This window comes from Cebidichthys violaceus, unplaced genomic scaffold, assembly GCF_023349555.1.
Source record: "Cebidichthys violaceus isolate CVI_PGR_0920_01 unplaced genomic scaffold, fCebVio1.0.p SCAF_32, whole genome shotgun sequence".
Classification (NCBI taxonomy): Eukaryota; Metazoa; Chordata; class Actinopteri; order Perciformes; family Stichaeidae; genus Cebidichthys; species Cebidichthys violaceus.
Window position 1 is genome coordinate 1,914,421 of NW_027176506.1, and position 13,009 is coordinate 1,927,429.

The 13,009-nt window shown below is 47.6% G+C and overlaps 21 non-coding genes across 21 annotated transcripts; all 21 read right to left on the reverse strand.

The window, feature by feature from the left end:
- Nucleotides 1-511: 511 nt before the first annotated feature.
- LOC137882929 (U2 spliceosomal RNA) lies at nt 512-702 on the reverse strand. Its single transcript, XR_011104346.1, has one exon. It is a non-coding gene; the product is annotated as a U2 spliceosomal RNA (small nuclear RNA).
- A 178-nt stretch (nt 703-880) lies between these two features.
- LOC137882581 (U5 spliceosomal RNA) lies at nt 881-995 on the reverse strand. Its single transcript, XR_011104014.1, has one exon. It is a non-coding gene; the product is annotated as a U5 spliceosomal RNA (small nuclear RNA).
- Nucleotides 996-1,491: 496 nt separating this feature from the next.
- On the reverse strand, nt 1,492-1,655 carry LOC137882754 (U1 spliceosomal RNA). Its single transcript, XR_011104178.1, has one exon. It is a non-coding gene; the product is annotated as a U1 spliceosomal RNA (small nuclear RNA).
- A 673-nt stretch (nt 1,656-2,328) lies between these two features.
- On the reverse strand, nt 2,329-2,519 carry LOC137882930 (U2 spliceosomal RNA). The gene has a single exon (XR_011104347.1). It is a non-coding gene; the product is annotated as a U2 spliceosomal RNA (small nuclear RNA).
- Nucleotides 2,520-2,698: 179 nt separating this feature from the next.
- Nucleotides 2,699-2,813, reverse strand: LOC137882538 (U5 spliceosomal RNA). Its single transcript, XR_011103974.1, has one exon. It is a non-coding gene; the product is annotated as a U5 spliceosomal RNA (small nuclear RNA).
- Nucleotides 2,814-3,309: 496 nt separating this feature from the next.
- On the reverse strand, nt 3,310-3,473 carry LOC137882736 (U1 spliceosomal RNA). Its single transcript, XR_011104161.1, has one exon. It is a non-coding gene; the product is annotated as a U1 spliceosomal RNA (small nuclear RNA).
- Nucleotides 3,474-4,146: 673 nt separating this feature from the next.
- On the reverse strand, nt 4,147-4,337 carry LOC137882931 (U2 spliceosomal RNA). The gene has a single exon (XR_011104348.1). It is a non-coding gene; the product is annotated as a U2 spliceosomal RNA (small nuclear RNA).
- Nucleotides 4,338-4,515: 178 nt separating this feature from the next.
- Nucleotides 4,516-4,630, reverse strand: LOC137882583 (U5 spliceosomal RNA). Its single transcript, XR_011104016.1, has one exon. It is a non-coding gene; the product is annotated as a U5 spliceosomal RNA (small nuclear RNA).
- Nucleotides 4,631-5,126: 496 nt separating this feature from the next.
- On the reverse strand, nt 5,127-5,290 carry LOC137882755 (U1 spliceosomal RNA). Its single transcript, XR_011104179.1, has one exon. It is a non-coding gene; the product is annotated as a U1 spliceosomal RNA (small nuclear RNA).
- Nucleotides 5,291-5,963: 673 nt separating this feature from the next.
- On the reverse strand, nt 5,964-6,154 carry LOC137882967 (U2 spliceosomal RNA). Its single transcript, XR_011104382.1, has one exon. It is a non-coding gene; the product is annotated as a U2 spliceosomal RNA (small nuclear RNA).
- A 179-nt stretch (nt 6,155-6,333) lies between these two features.
- Nucleotides 6,334-6,448, reverse strand: LOC137882621 (U5 spliceosomal RNA). The gene has a single exon (XR_011104052.1). It is a non-coding gene; the product is annotated as a U5 spliceosomal RNA (small nuclear RNA).
- A 497-nt stretch (nt 6,449-6,945) lies between these two features.
- LOC137882692 (U1 spliceosomal RNA) lies at nt 6,946-7,109 on the reverse strand. The gene has a single exon (XR_011104118.1). It is a non-coding gene; the product is annotated as a U1 spliceosomal RNA (small nuclear RNA).
- Nucleotides 7,110-7,782: 673 nt separating this feature from the next.
- On the reverse strand, nt 7,783-7,973 carry LOC137882932 (U2 spliceosomal RNA). Its single transcript, XR_011104349.1, has one exon. It is a non-coding gene; the product is annotated as a U2 spliceosomal RNA (small nuclear RNA).
- Nucleotides 7,974-8,152: 179 nt separating this feature from the next.
- LOC137882539 (U5 spliceosomal RNA) lies at nt 8,153-8,267 on the reverse strand. The gene has a single exon (XR_011103975.1). It is a non-coding gene; the product is annotated as a U5 spliceosomal RNA (small nuclear RNA).
- A 496-nt stretch (nt 8,268-8,763) lies between these two features.
- LOC137882786 (U1 spliceosomal RNA) lies at nt 8,764-8,927 on the reverse strand. The gene has a single exon (XR_011104210.1). It is a non-coding gene; the product is annotated as a U1 spliceosomal RNA (small nuclear RNA).
- Nucleotides 8,928-9,600: 673 nt separating this feature from the next.
- LOC137882933 (U2 spliceosomal RNA) lies at nt 9,601-9,791 on the reverse strand. The gene has a single exon (XR_011104350.1). It is a non-coding gene; the product is annotated as a U2 spliceosomal RNA (small nuclear RNA).
- A 178-nt stretch (nt 9,792-9,969) lies between these two features.
- LOC137882585 (U5 spliceosomal RNA) lies at nt 9,970-10,084 on the reverse strand. Its single transcript, XR_011104017.1, has one exon. It is a non-coding gene; the product is annotated as a U5 spliceosomal RNA (small nuclear RNA).
- A 496-nt stretch (nt 10,085-10,580) lies between these two features.
- LOC137882757 (U1 spliceosomal RNA) lies at nt 10,581-10,744 on the reverse strand. Its single transcript, XR_011104181.1, has one exon. It is a non-coding gene; the product is annotated as a U1 spliceosomal RNA (small nuclear RNA).
- Nucleotides 10,745-11,417: 673 nt separating this feature from the next.
- Nucleotides 11,418-11,608, reverse strand: LOC137882968 (U2 spliceosomal RNA). The gene has a single exon (XR_011104383.1). It is a non-coding gene; the product is annotated as a U2 spliceosomal RNA (small nuclear RNA).
- A 179-nt stretch (nt 11,609-11,787) lies between these two features.
- On the reverse strand, nt 11,788-11,902 carry LOC137882622 (U5 spliceosomal RNA). The gene has a single exon (XR_011104053.1). It is a non-coding gene; the product is annotated as a U5 spliceosomal RNA (small nuclear RNA).
- A 496-nt stretch (nt 11,903-12,398) lies between these two features.
- On the reverse strand, nt 12,399-12,562 carry LOC137882738 (U1 spliceosomal RNA). Its single transcript, XR_011104162.1, has one exon. It is a non-coding gene; the product is annotated as a U1 spliceosomal RNA (small nuclear RNA).
- Between the last annotated feature and the right edge of the window lie 447 nt (nt 12,563-13,009).

Here is a 13,009-nt window from a genome sequence, read left to right on the forward strand (position 1 = left end):
ATGCTAACAATGGAAGGATCTTCGGAACACATTTCTCCCACAAAGAAGGGAAAATATCGGTGAGGAGAACACGCAATCATTTTAGGCCCATCCAAAAAGCCACACCCACTTCTCTCGGCAAACCCGGGCAATTTGCATTACTCAATACACAGCTTCACAGCATACAACAGACACTGCTGCACAGCTACGCTTGCACTTTTCTGGACAATCTGCAAACGAAATAGAGCCTACAAAATGACATCACCCACAATCTGACTCGGAGGACTGAAATTAGCATTCAGAGCTGGAAATTTCCCCAAGCAGTCAGGGCTGATGTATACAGTGATTTGAGGCTGGGAGCACAGTGTTGTTCCACAAAGGGCCTCGGTAAGGAGTAAACAGGGCCTTTGTTTGCCACAAGTCCCGGCCTTGAAGACAGACAGTGACTGTGACTCGCGTCGTTCATTTCAGAGTCAAATCAATCAACAGACTGATCCATTTAGATTGGTGTTTGGTTGTCCACAAGGCATTTAAAGAGTGCACCGTTCCCGGCAATGCTGCAATACCGGGTCAATGCGTGGAGTGAACGGAGCAAGCCCTTTTTTCATCTCCCAATGCTAAAAATCTGCTTAATACATTATCCTCATATAGAGGACATATCAGATATTAAACTGATAAGAACAGATACTACACTTGATCTTAGCCAAAAGGCCGAGAAGCGATGAGCCCCAACTGTTTGCTTCCTGAGGCAACCTCCTAACACATTTCTCCCTTGTCGTGGTGCAGTTCATTCAATGGGTCATGGCAGTGACTGCTGCTTTGCACACCCGTTCAAACCCTCCATAGTCAAGCACCTTGGTCTAGTTAAGGACAGCTGTCTTTCTTTTCACAAGTGTACAAGGCTCAGCCAAACGGCAAAGCCTGCCAAAATAAGTTTAACTCATTGGTGTTCCTCTCCACGGAAGTCTTTAGTAAAAGGCGAAAGACTTGTGCGTTATGAAGAGAAACCAAAGCAAGTACAGCACTCTTGTCGAGAGCAGCTGAAGACCCTAGTCGTCCCAGTCAAAACGCTCATGGTAAGCCTGAGTTGACGTGCCCTGTTCCAAATCCAAAGCCACACCCCTGCCCACATCTTAAAGAGGGCAATATTCTCCAATATACTATTTCCTTCCCTCCATTCAAAAGCACAAATCTCGCTGTGTTATTTTTTCTTCATTTCACTGTTGATTCAGAGCTGGAAATTTCCCCCAGCAGTCAGGGCTGATGTATACAGTGATTTGAGGCTGGCAGCACAGTCCTGGTGCAGTTCTTTCAATGGTGCATAGCAGTGGCTGCTGCTTGGCACACCTGTCCAAGCCCTCCATGGTCAAGCACCATGGTCTAGTTAAGGACATCTTTCTTCCTTTTCACAAACGCCCAGGACTCGGCTACAGGAATCGGCAAGCGGAATAGCAGCATGTTGAGGTCCATGTCCGTCTACCAACCGGGTGATATTTTTTTCAACTTAAAAATCAGGGGAGAGCGCGAACGCAGTCCCCCACTACCAGAAATTATGCAGCCGAGATTCCCACATTTGGGGAATTCGCAGTGGTCAGCACAACCGGAGTGCAATGGTTGAGCCTCGCCCTGCGTGAACCACCTTCTTGATCATGGTATCTTCCCTGCCAGGTAAGTATGAGCTAGAAGACACAAAGATAGGGGTGGCATTCCCAGACACAGTACTCTGGATGACGGTTCCCAGATGGCATAATCCCAGAGTCAGCATTAGCTTCCCTTGGCAAGCTGTTTCTGCTTCTGAGAAAGCAAACACAGCCCAGCAACCAAACGAAAATCTAAGCATGCTAACAATGGAAGGATCTTCAGAACACATTTCTCCCACAAAGAAGGGAAAATATCGGTGAGGAGAACACGCAATCATTTTAGGCCCATCCAAAAAGCCACACCCACTTCTCTCGGCAAACCCGGGCAATTTGCATTACTCAACACACAGCTTCACAGCATACAACAGACACTGCTGCACAGCTACGCTTGCACTTTTCTGGACAATCTGCAAACGAAATAGAGCCTACAAAATGACATCACCCACAATCTGACTCGGAGGACGGAAATTAGCATTCAGAGCTGGAAATTTCCCCAAGCAGTCAGGGCTGATGTATACAGTGATTTGAGGCTGGGAGCACAGTGTTGTTCCACAAAGGGCCTCGGTAAGGAGTAAACAGGGCCTTTGTTTGCCACAAGTCCCGGCCTTGAAGACAGACAGCGACTGTGACTCGCGTCGTTCATTTCAGAGTCAAATCAATCAACAGACTGATCCATTTAGATTGGTGTTTGGTTGTCCACAAGGCATTTAAAGAGTGCACCGTTCCCGGCAATGCTGCAATACCGGGTCAATGCGTGGAGTGAACGGAGCAAGCCCTTTTTTCATCTCCCAATGCTAAAAATCTGCTTAATACATTATCCTCATATAGAGGACATATCAGATATTAAACTGATAAGAACAGATACTACACTTGATCTTAGCCAAAAGGCCGAGAAGCGATGAGCCCCAACTGTTTGCTTCCTGAGGCAACCTCCTAACACATTTCTCCCTTGTCGTGGTGCAGTTCATTCAATGGGTCATGGCAGTGGCTGCTGCTTTGCACACCCGTCCAAACCCTCCATAGTCAAGCACCTCGGTCTAGTTAAGGACAGCTGTCTTTCTTTTCACAAGTGTACAAGGCTCAGCCAAACGGCAAAGCCTGCCAAAAATAGGTTTAACTCATTGGTGTTCCTCTCCACGGAAGTCTTTAGTAAAAGGCGAAAGACTTGTGCGTTACGAAGAGAAACCAAAGTAAGTACAGCACTCTTGTCGAGAGCAGCTGAAGACCCTAGTCGTCCCAGTCAAAACGCTCATGGCAAGCCTGAGTTGACGTGCCCTGTTCCAAATCCAAAGCCACACCCCTGCCCACATCTTAAAGAGGGCAATATTCTCCAATGTACTATTTCCTTCCCTCCAATCAAAAGCACAAATCTCGCTGTGTTATTTTTTCTTCATTTCACTGTTGATTCAGAGCTGGAAATTTCTCCCAGCAGTCAGGGCTGATGTATACAGTGATTTGAGGCTGGGAGCACAGTCCTGGTGCAGTTCTTTCAATGGGGCATAGCAGTGGCTGCTGCTTGGCACACCTGTCCAAGCCCTCCATGGTCAAGCACCATGGTCTAGTTAAGGACATCTTTCTTCCTTTTCACAAACGCCCAGGACTCGGCTACAGGTATCGGCAAGCCGAATAGCAGCATGTTGAGGTCCATGTCCGTCTACCAACCGGGTGATATTTTTTTCAACTTAAAAATCAGGGGAGAGCGCGAACGCAGTCCCCCACTACCAGAAATTATGCAGTCGAGATTCCCACATTTGGGGAATTCGCAGTGGTCAGTGCAACCGGAGTGCAATGGTTGAAGCTCGCCCTGGGTGAACCACCTTCTTGATCATGGTATCTTCCCTGCCAGGTAAGTATGAGCTAGAAGACACAAAGACAGGGGTGGCATTCCCAGACACAGTACTCTGGATGACGGTTCCCAGATGGCATAATCCCAGAGTCAGCATTAGCTTCCCTTGGCAAGCTGTTTCTGCTTCTGAGAAAGCAAAAACAGCCCAGCAACCAAACGAAAATCTAAGCATGCTAACAATGGAAGGATCTTCGGAACACATTTCTCCCACAAAGAAGGGAAAATATCGGTGAGGAGAACACGCAATCATTTTAGGCCCATCCAAAAAGCCACACCCACTTCTCTCGGCAAACCCGGGCAATTTGCATTACTCAATACACAGCTTCACAGCATACAACAGACACTGCTGCACAGCTACGCTTGCACTTTTCTGGACAATCTGCAAACGAAATAGAGCCTACAAAATGACATCACCCACAATCTGACTCGGAGGACTGAAATTAGCATTCAGAGCTGGAAATTTCCCCAAGCAGTCAGGGCTGATGTATACAGTGATTTGAGGCTGGGAGCACAGTGTTGTTCCACAAAGGGCCTCGGTAAGGAGTAAACAGGGCCTTTGTTTGCCACAAGTCCCGGCCTTGAAGACAGACAGTGACTGTGACTCGCGTCGTTCATTTCAGAGTCAAATCAATCAACAGACTGATCCATTTAGATTGGTGTTTGGTTGTCCACAAGGCATTTAAAGAGTGCACCGTTCCCGGCAATGCTGCAATACCGGGTCAATGCGTGGAGTGAACGGAGCAAGCCCTTTTTTCATCTCCCAATGCTAAAAATCTGCTTAATACATTATCCTCATATAGAGGACATATCAGATATTAAACTGATAAGAACAGATACTACACTTGATCTTAGCCAAAAGGCCGAGAAGCGATGAGCCCCAACTGTTTGCTTCCTGAGGCAACCTCCTAACACATTTCTCCCTTGTCGTGGTGCAGTTCATTCAATGGGTCATGGCAGTGACTGCTGCTTTGCACACCCGTTCAAACCCTCCATAGTCAAGCACCTTGGTCTAGTTAAGGACAGCTGTCTTTCTTTTCACAAGTGTACAAGGCTCAGCCAAACGGCAAAGCCTGCCAAAATAAGTTTAACTCATTGGTGTTCCTCTCCACGGAAGTCTTTAGTAAAAGGCGAAAGACTTGTGCGTTATGAAGAGAAACCAAAGCAAGTACAGCACTCTTGTCGAGAGCAGCTGAAGACCCTAGTCGTCCCAGTCAAAACGCTCATGGTAAGCCTGAGTTGACGTGCCCTGTTCCAAATCCAAAGCCACACCCCTGCCCACATCTTAAAGAGGGCAATATTCTCCAATATACTATTTCCTTCCCTCCATTCAAAAGCACAAATCTCGCTGTGTTATTTTTTCTTCATTTCACTGTTGATTCAGAGCTGGAAATTTCCCCCAGCAGTCAGGGCTGATGTATACAGTGATTTGAGGCTGGCAGCACAGTCCTGGTGCAGTTCTTTCAATGGTGCATAGCAGTGGCTGCTGCTTGGCACACCTGTCCAAGCCCTCCATGGTCAAGCACCATGGTCTAGTTAAGGACATCTTTCTTCCTTTTCACAAACGCCCAGGACTCGGCTACAGGAATCGGCAAGCGGAATAGCAGCATGTTGAGGTCCATGTCCGTCTACCAACCGGGTGATATTTTTTTCAACTTAAAAATCAGGGGAGAGCGCGAACGCAGTCCCCCACTACCAGAAATTATGCAGCCGAGATTCCCACATTTGGGGAATTCGCAGTGGTCAGCACAACCGGAGTGCAATGGTTGAGCCTCGCCCTGCGTGAACCACCTTCTTGATCATGGTATCTTCCCTGCCAGGTAAGTATAAGTTGGAAGACACAGAGACAGGGGTGGCATTCCCAGACACAGTACTCTGGATGACGGTTCCCAGATGGCATAATCCCAGAGTCAGCATTAGCTTCCCTTGGCAAGCTGTTTCTGCTTCTGAGAAAGCAAACACAGCCCAGCAACCAAACGAAAATCTAAGCATGCTAACAATGGAAGGATCTTCGGAACACATTTCTCCCACAAAGAAGGGAAAATATCGGTGAGGAGAACACGCAATCATTTTAGGCCCATCCAAAAAGCCACACCCACTTCTCTCGGCAAACCCGGGCAATTTGCATTACTCAACACACAGCTTCACAGCATACAACAGACACTGCTGCACAGCTACGCTTGCACTTTTCTGGACAATCTGCAAACGAAATAGAGCCTACAAAATGACATCACCCACAATCTGACTCGGAGGACGGAAATTAGCATTCAGAGCTGGAAATTTCCCCAAGCAGTCAGGGCTGATGTATACAGTGATTTGAGGCTGGAAGCACAGTGTTGTTCCACAAAGGGCCTCGGTAAGGAGTAAACAGGGCCTTTGTTTGCCACAAGTCCCGGCCTTGAAGACAGACAGTGACTGTGACTCGCGTCGTTCATTTCAGAGTCAAATCAATCAACAGACTGATCCATTTAGATTGGTGTTTGGTTGTCCACAAGGCATTTAAAGAGTGCACCGTTCCCGGCAACGCTGCAATACCGGGTCAATGCGTGGAGTGAACGGAGCAAGCCCCTTTTTCATCTCCCAATGCTAAAAATCTGCTTAATACATTATCCTCATATAGAGGACATATCAGATATTAGACTGATAAGAACAGATACTACACTTGATCTTAGCCAAAAGGCCGAGAAGCGATGAGCCCCAACTGTTTGCTTCCTGAGGCAACCTCCTGACACATTTCTCCCTTGTCGTGGTGCAGTTCATTCAATGGGTCATGGCAGTGGCTGCTGCTTTGCACACCCGTCCAAACCCTCCATAGTCAAGCACCTCGGTCTAGTTAAGGACAGCTGTCTTTCTTTTCACAAGTGTACAAGGCTCAGCCGAACGGCAAAGTCTGCCAAAAATAGGTTTAACTCATTGGTGTTCCTCTCCACGGAAGTCTTTAGTAAAAGGCGAAAGAGTTGTGCGTCATGAAGAGAAACCAAAGTAAGTACAGCACTCTTGTCGAGAGCAGCTGAAGACCCTAGTCGTCCCAGTCAAAACGCTCATGGTAAGCCTGAGTTGACGTGCCCTGTTCCAAATCCAAAGCCACACCCCTGCCCACATCTTAAAGAGGGCAATATTCTCCAATGTACTATTTCCTTCCCTCCATTCAAAAGCACAAATCTCGCTGTGTTATTTTTTCTTCATTTCACTGTTGATTCAGAGCTGGAAATTTCCCCCAGCAGTCAGGGCTGATGTATACAGTGATTTGAGGCTGGGAGCACAGTCCTGGTGCAGTTATTTCAATGGGGCATCGCAGTGGCTGCTGCTTGGCACACCTGTCCAAGCCCTCCATGGTCAAGCACCATGGTCTAGTTAAGGACATCTTTCTTCCTTTTCACAAACGCCCAGGACTCGGCTACAGGAATCGGCAAGCGGAATAGCAGCATGTTGAGGTCCATGTCCGTCTACCAACCGGGTGATATTTTTTTCAACTTAAAAAATCAGGGGAGAGCGCGAACGCAGTCCCCCACTACCAGAAATTATGCAGTCGAGATTCCCACATTTGGGGAATTCGCAGTGGTCAGTGCAACCGGAGTGCAATGGTTGAGCCTCGCCCTGGGTGAACCACCTTCTTGATCATGGTATCTTCCCTGCCAGGTAAGTATGAGCTAGAAGACACAAAGATAGGGGTGGCATTCCCAGACACAGTACTCTGGATGACGGTTCCCAGATGGCATAATCCCAGAGTCAGCATTAGCTTCCCTTGGCAAGCTGTTTCTGCTTCTGAGAAAGCAAACACAGCCCAGCAACCAAACGAAAATCTAAGCATGCTAACAATGGAAGGATCTTCAGAACACATTTCTCCCACAAAGAAGGGAAAATATCGGTGAGGAGAACACGCAATCATTTTAGGCCCATCCAAAAAGCCACACCCACTTCTCTCGGCAAACCCGGGCAATTTGCATTACTCAACACACAGCTTCACAGCATACAACAGACACTGCTGCACAGCTACGCTTGCACTTTTCTGGACAATCTGCAAACGAAATAGAGCCTACAAAATGACATCACCCACAATCTGACTCGGAGGACGGAAATTAGCATTCAGAGCTGGAAATTTCCCCAAGCAGTCAGGGCTGATGTATACAGTGATTTGAGGCTGGGAGCACAGTGTTGTTCCACAAAGGGCCTCGGTAAGGAGTAAACAGGGCCTTTGTTTGCCACAAGTCCCGGCCTTGAAGACAGACAGCGACTGTGACTCGCGTCGTTCATTTCAGAGTCAAATCAATCAACAGACTGATCCATTTAGATTGGTGTTTGGTTGTCCACAAGGCATTTAAAGAGTGCACCGTTCCCGGCAATGCTGCAATACCGGGTCAATGCGTGGAGTGAACGGAGCAAGCCCTTTTTTCATCTCCCAATGCTAAAAATCTGCTTAATACATTATCCTCATATAGAGGACATATCAGATATTAAACTGATAAGAACAGATACTACACTTGATCTTAGCCAAAAGGCCGAGAAGCGATGAGCCCCAACTGTTTGCTTCCTGAGGCAACCTCCTAACACATTTCTCCCTTGTCGTGGTGCAGTTCATTCAATGGGTCATGGCAGTGGCTGCTGCTTTGCACACCCGTCCAAACCCTCCATAGTCAAGCACCTCGGTCTAGTTAAGGACAGCTGTCTTTCTTTTCACAAGTGTACAAGGCTCAGCCAAACGGCAAAGCCTGCCAAAAATAGGTTTAACTCATTGGTGTTCCTCTCCACGGAAGTCTTTAGTAAAAGGCGAAAGACTTGTGCGTTACGAAGAGAAACCAAAGTAAGTACAGCACTCTTGTCGAGAGCAGCTGAAGACCCTAGTCGTCCCAGTCAAAACGCTCATGGCAAGCCTGAGTTGACGTGCCCTGTTCCAAATCCAAAGCCACACCCCTGCCCACATCTTAAAGAGGGCAATATTCTCCAATGTACTATTTCCTTCCCTCCAATCAAAAGCACAAATCTCGCTGTGTTATTTTTTCTTCATTTCACTGTTGATTCAGAGCTGGAAATTTCTCCCAGCAGTCAGGGCTGATGTATACAGTGATTTGAGGCTGGGAGCACAGTCCTGGTGCAGTTCTTTCAATGGGGCATAGCAGTGGCTGCTGCTTGGCACACCTGTCCAAGCCCTCCATGGTCAAGCACCATGGTCTAGTTAAGGACATCTTTCTTCCTTTTCACAAACGCCCAGGACTCGGCTACAGGTATCGGCAAGCCGAATAGCAGCATGTTGAGGTCCATGTCCGTCTACCAACCGGGTGATATTTTTTTCAACTTAAAAATCAGGGGAGAGCGCGAACGCAGTCCCCCACTACCAGAAATTATGCAGTCAAGATTCCCACATTTGGGGAATTCGCAGTGGTCAGTGCAACCGGAGTGCAATGGTTGAAGCTCGCCCTGGGTGAACCACCTTCTTGATCATGGTATCTTCCCTGCCAGGTAAGTATGAGCTAGAAGACACAAAGACAGGGGTGGCATTCCCAGACACAGTACTCTGGATGACGGTTCCCAGATGGCATAATCCCAGAGTCAGCATTAGCTTCCCTTGGCAAGCTGTTTCTGCTTCTGAGAAAGCAAAAACAGCCCAGCAACCAAACGAAAATCTAAGCATGCTAACAATGGAAGGATCTTCGGAACACATTTCTCCCACAAAGAAGGGAAAATATCGGTGAGGAGAACACGCAATCATTTTAGGCCCATCCAAAAAGCCACACCCACTTCTCTCGGCAAACCCGGGCAATTTGCATTACTCAATACACAGCTTCACAGCATACAACAGACACTGCTGCACAGCTACGCTTGCACTTTTCTGGACAATCTGCAAACGAAATAGAGCCTACAAAATGACATCACCCACAATCTGACTCGGAGGACTGAAATTAGCATTCAGAGCTGGAAATTTCCCCAAGCAGTCAGGGCTGATGTATACAGTGATTTGAGGCTGGGAGCACAGTGTTGTTCCACAAAGGGCCTCGGTAAGGAGTAAACAGGGCCTTTGTTTGCCACAAGTCCCGGCCTTGAAGACAGACAGTGACTGTGACTCGCGTCGTTCATTTCAGAGTCAAATCAATCAACAGACTGATCCATTTAGATTGGTGTTTGGTTGTCCACAAGGCATTTAAAGAGTGCACCGTTCCCGGCAATGCTGCAATACCGGGTCAATGCGTGGAGTGAACGGAGCAAGCCCTTTTTTCATCTCCCAATGCTAAAAATCTGCTTAATACATTATCCTCATATAGAGGACATATCAGATATTAAACTGATAAGAACAGATACTACACTTGATCTTAGCCAAAAGGCCGAGAAGCGATGAGCCCCAACTGTTTGCTTCCTGAGGCAACCTCCTAACACATTTCTCCCTTGTCGTGGTGCAGTTCATTCAATGGGTCATGGCAGTGACTGCTGCTTTGCACACCCGTTCAAACCCTCCATAGTCAAGCACCTTGGTCTAGTTAAGGACAGCTGTCTTTCTTTTCACAAGTGTACAAGGCTCAGCCAAACGGCAAAGCCTGCCAAAATAAGTTTAACTCATTGGTGTTCCTCTCCACGGAAGTCTTTAGTAAAAGGCGAAAGACTTGTGCGTTATGAAGAGAAACCAAAGCAAGTACAGCACTCTTGTCGAGAGCAGCTGAAGACCCTAGTCGTCCCAGTCAAAACGCTCATGGTAAGCCTGAGTTGACGTGCCCTGTTCCAAATCCAAAGCCACACCCCTGCCCACATCTTAAAGAGGGCAATATTCTCCAATATACTATTTCCTTCCCTCCATTCAAAAGCACAAATCTCGCTGTGTTATTTTTTCTTCATTTCACTGTTGATTCAGAGCTGGAAATTTCCCCCAGCAGTCAGGGCTGATGTATACAGTGATTTGAGGCTGGCAGCACAGTCCTGGTGCAGTTCTTTCAATGGTGCATAGCAGTGGCTGCTGCTTGGCACACCTGTCCAAGCCCTCCATGGTCAAGCACCATGGTCTAGTTAAGGACATTTTTCTTCCTTTTCACAAACGCCCAGGACTCGGCTACAGGAATCGGCAAGCGGAATAGCAGCATGTTGAGGTCCATGTCCGTCTACCAACCGGGTGATATTTTTTTCAACTTAAAAATCAGGGGAGAGCGCGAACGCAGTCCCCCACTACCAGAAATTATGCAGCCGAGATTCCCACATTTGGGGAATTCGCAGTGGTCAGCACAACCGGAGTGCAATGGTTGAGCCTCGCCCTGCGTGAACCACCTTCTTGATCATGGTATCTTCCCTGCCAGGTAAGTATAAGTTGGAAGACACAGAGACAGGGGTGGCATTCCCAGACACAGTACTCTGGATGACGGTTCCCAGATGGCATAATCCCAGAGTCAGCATTAGCTTCCCTTGGCAAGCTGTTTCTGCTTCTGAGAAAGCAAACACAGCCCAGCAACCAAACGAAAATCTAAGCATGCTAACAATGGAAGGATCTTCGGAACACATTTCTCCCACAAAGAAGGGAAAATATCGGTGAGGAGAACACGCAATCATTTTAGGCCCATCCAAAAAGCCACACCCACTTCTCTCGGCAAACCCGGGCAATTTGCATTACTCAACACACAGCTTCACAGCATACAACAGACACTGCTGCACAGCTACGCTTGCACTTTTCTGGACAATCTGCAAACGAAATAGAGCCTACAAAATGACATCACCCACAATCTGACTCGGAGGACGGAAATTAGCATTCAGAGCTGGAAATTTCCCCAAGCAGTCAGGGCTGATGTATACAGTGATTTGAGGCTGGGAGCACAGTGTTGTTCCACAAAGGGCCTCGGTAAGGAGTAAACAGGGCCTTTGTTTGCCACAAGTCCCGGCCTTGAAGACAGACAGTGACTGTGACTCGCGTCGTTCATTTCAGAGTCAAATCAATCAACAGACTGATCCATTTAGATTGGTGTTTGGTTGTCCACAAGGCATTTAAAGAGTGCACCGTTCCCGGCAACGCTGCAATACCGGGTCAATGCGTGGAGTGAACGGAGCAAGCCCCTTTTTCATCTCCCAATGCTAAAAATCTGCTTAATACATTATCCTCATATAGAGGACATATCAGATATTAGACTGATAAGAACAGATACTACACTTGATCTTAGCCAAAAGGCCGAGAAGCGATGAGCCCCAACTGTTTGCTTCCTGAGGCAACCTCCTGACACATTTCTCCCTTGTCGTGGTGCAGTTCATTCAATGGGTCATGGCAGTGTCTGCTGCTTTGCACACCCGTCCAAACCCTCCATAGTCAAGCACCTCGGTCTAGTTAAGGACAGCTGTCTTTCTTTTCACAAGTGTACAAGGCTCAGCCGAACGGCAAAGTCTGCCAAAAATAGGTTTAACTCATTGGTGTTCCTCTCCACGGAAGTCTTTAGTAAAAGGCGAAAGAGTTGTGCGTCATGAAGAGAAACCAAAGTAAGTACAGCACTCTTGTCGAGAGCAGCTGAAGACCCTAGTCGTCCCAGTCAAAACGCTCATGGTAAGCCTGAGTTGACGTGCCCTGTTCCAAATCCAAAGCCACACCCCTGCCCACATCTTAAAGAGGGCAATATTCTCCAATGTACTATTTCCTTCCCTCCATTCAAAAGCACAAATCTCGCTGTGTTATTTTTTCTTCATTTCACTGTTGATTCAGAGCTGGAAATTTCCCCCAGCAGTCAGGGCTGATGTATACAGTGATTTGAGGCTGGCAGCACAGTCCTGGTGCAGTTCTTTCAATGGGGCATAGCAGTGGCTGCTGCTTGGCACACCTGTCCAAGCCCTCCATGGTCAAGCACCATGGTCTAGTTAAGGACATCTTTCTTCCTTTTCACAAACGCCCAGGACTCGGCTACAGGAATCGGCAAGCGGAATAGCAGCATGTTGAGGTCCATGTCCGTCTACCAACCGGGTGATATTTTTTTCAACTTAAAAATCAGGGGAGAGCGCGAACGCAGTCCCCCACTACCAGAAATTATGCAGTCGAGATTCCCACATTTGGGGAATTCGCAGTGGTCAGTGCAACCGGAGTGCAATGGTTGAAGCTCGCCCTGGGTGAACCACCTTCTTGATCATGGTATCTTCCCTGCCAGGTAAGTATGAGCTAGAAGACACAAAGACAGGGGTGGCATTCCCAGACACAGTACTCTGGATGACGGTTCCCAGATGGCATAATCCCAGAGTCAGCATTAGCTTCCCTTGGCAAGCTGTTTCTGCTTCTGAGAAAGCAAAAACAGCCCAGCAACCAAACGAAAATCTAAGCATGCTAACAATGGAAGGATCTTCGGAACACATTTCTCCCACAAAGAAGGGAAAATATCGGTGAGGAGAACACGCAATCATTTTAGGCCCATCCAAAAAGCCACACCCACTTCTCTCGGCAAACCCGGGCAATTTGCATTACTCAATACACAGCTTCACAGCATACAACAGACACTGCTGCACAGCTACGCTTGCACTTTTCTGGACAATCTGCAAACGAAATAGAGCCTACAAAATGACATCACCCACAATCTGACTCGGAGGACTGAAATTAGCATTCAGAGCT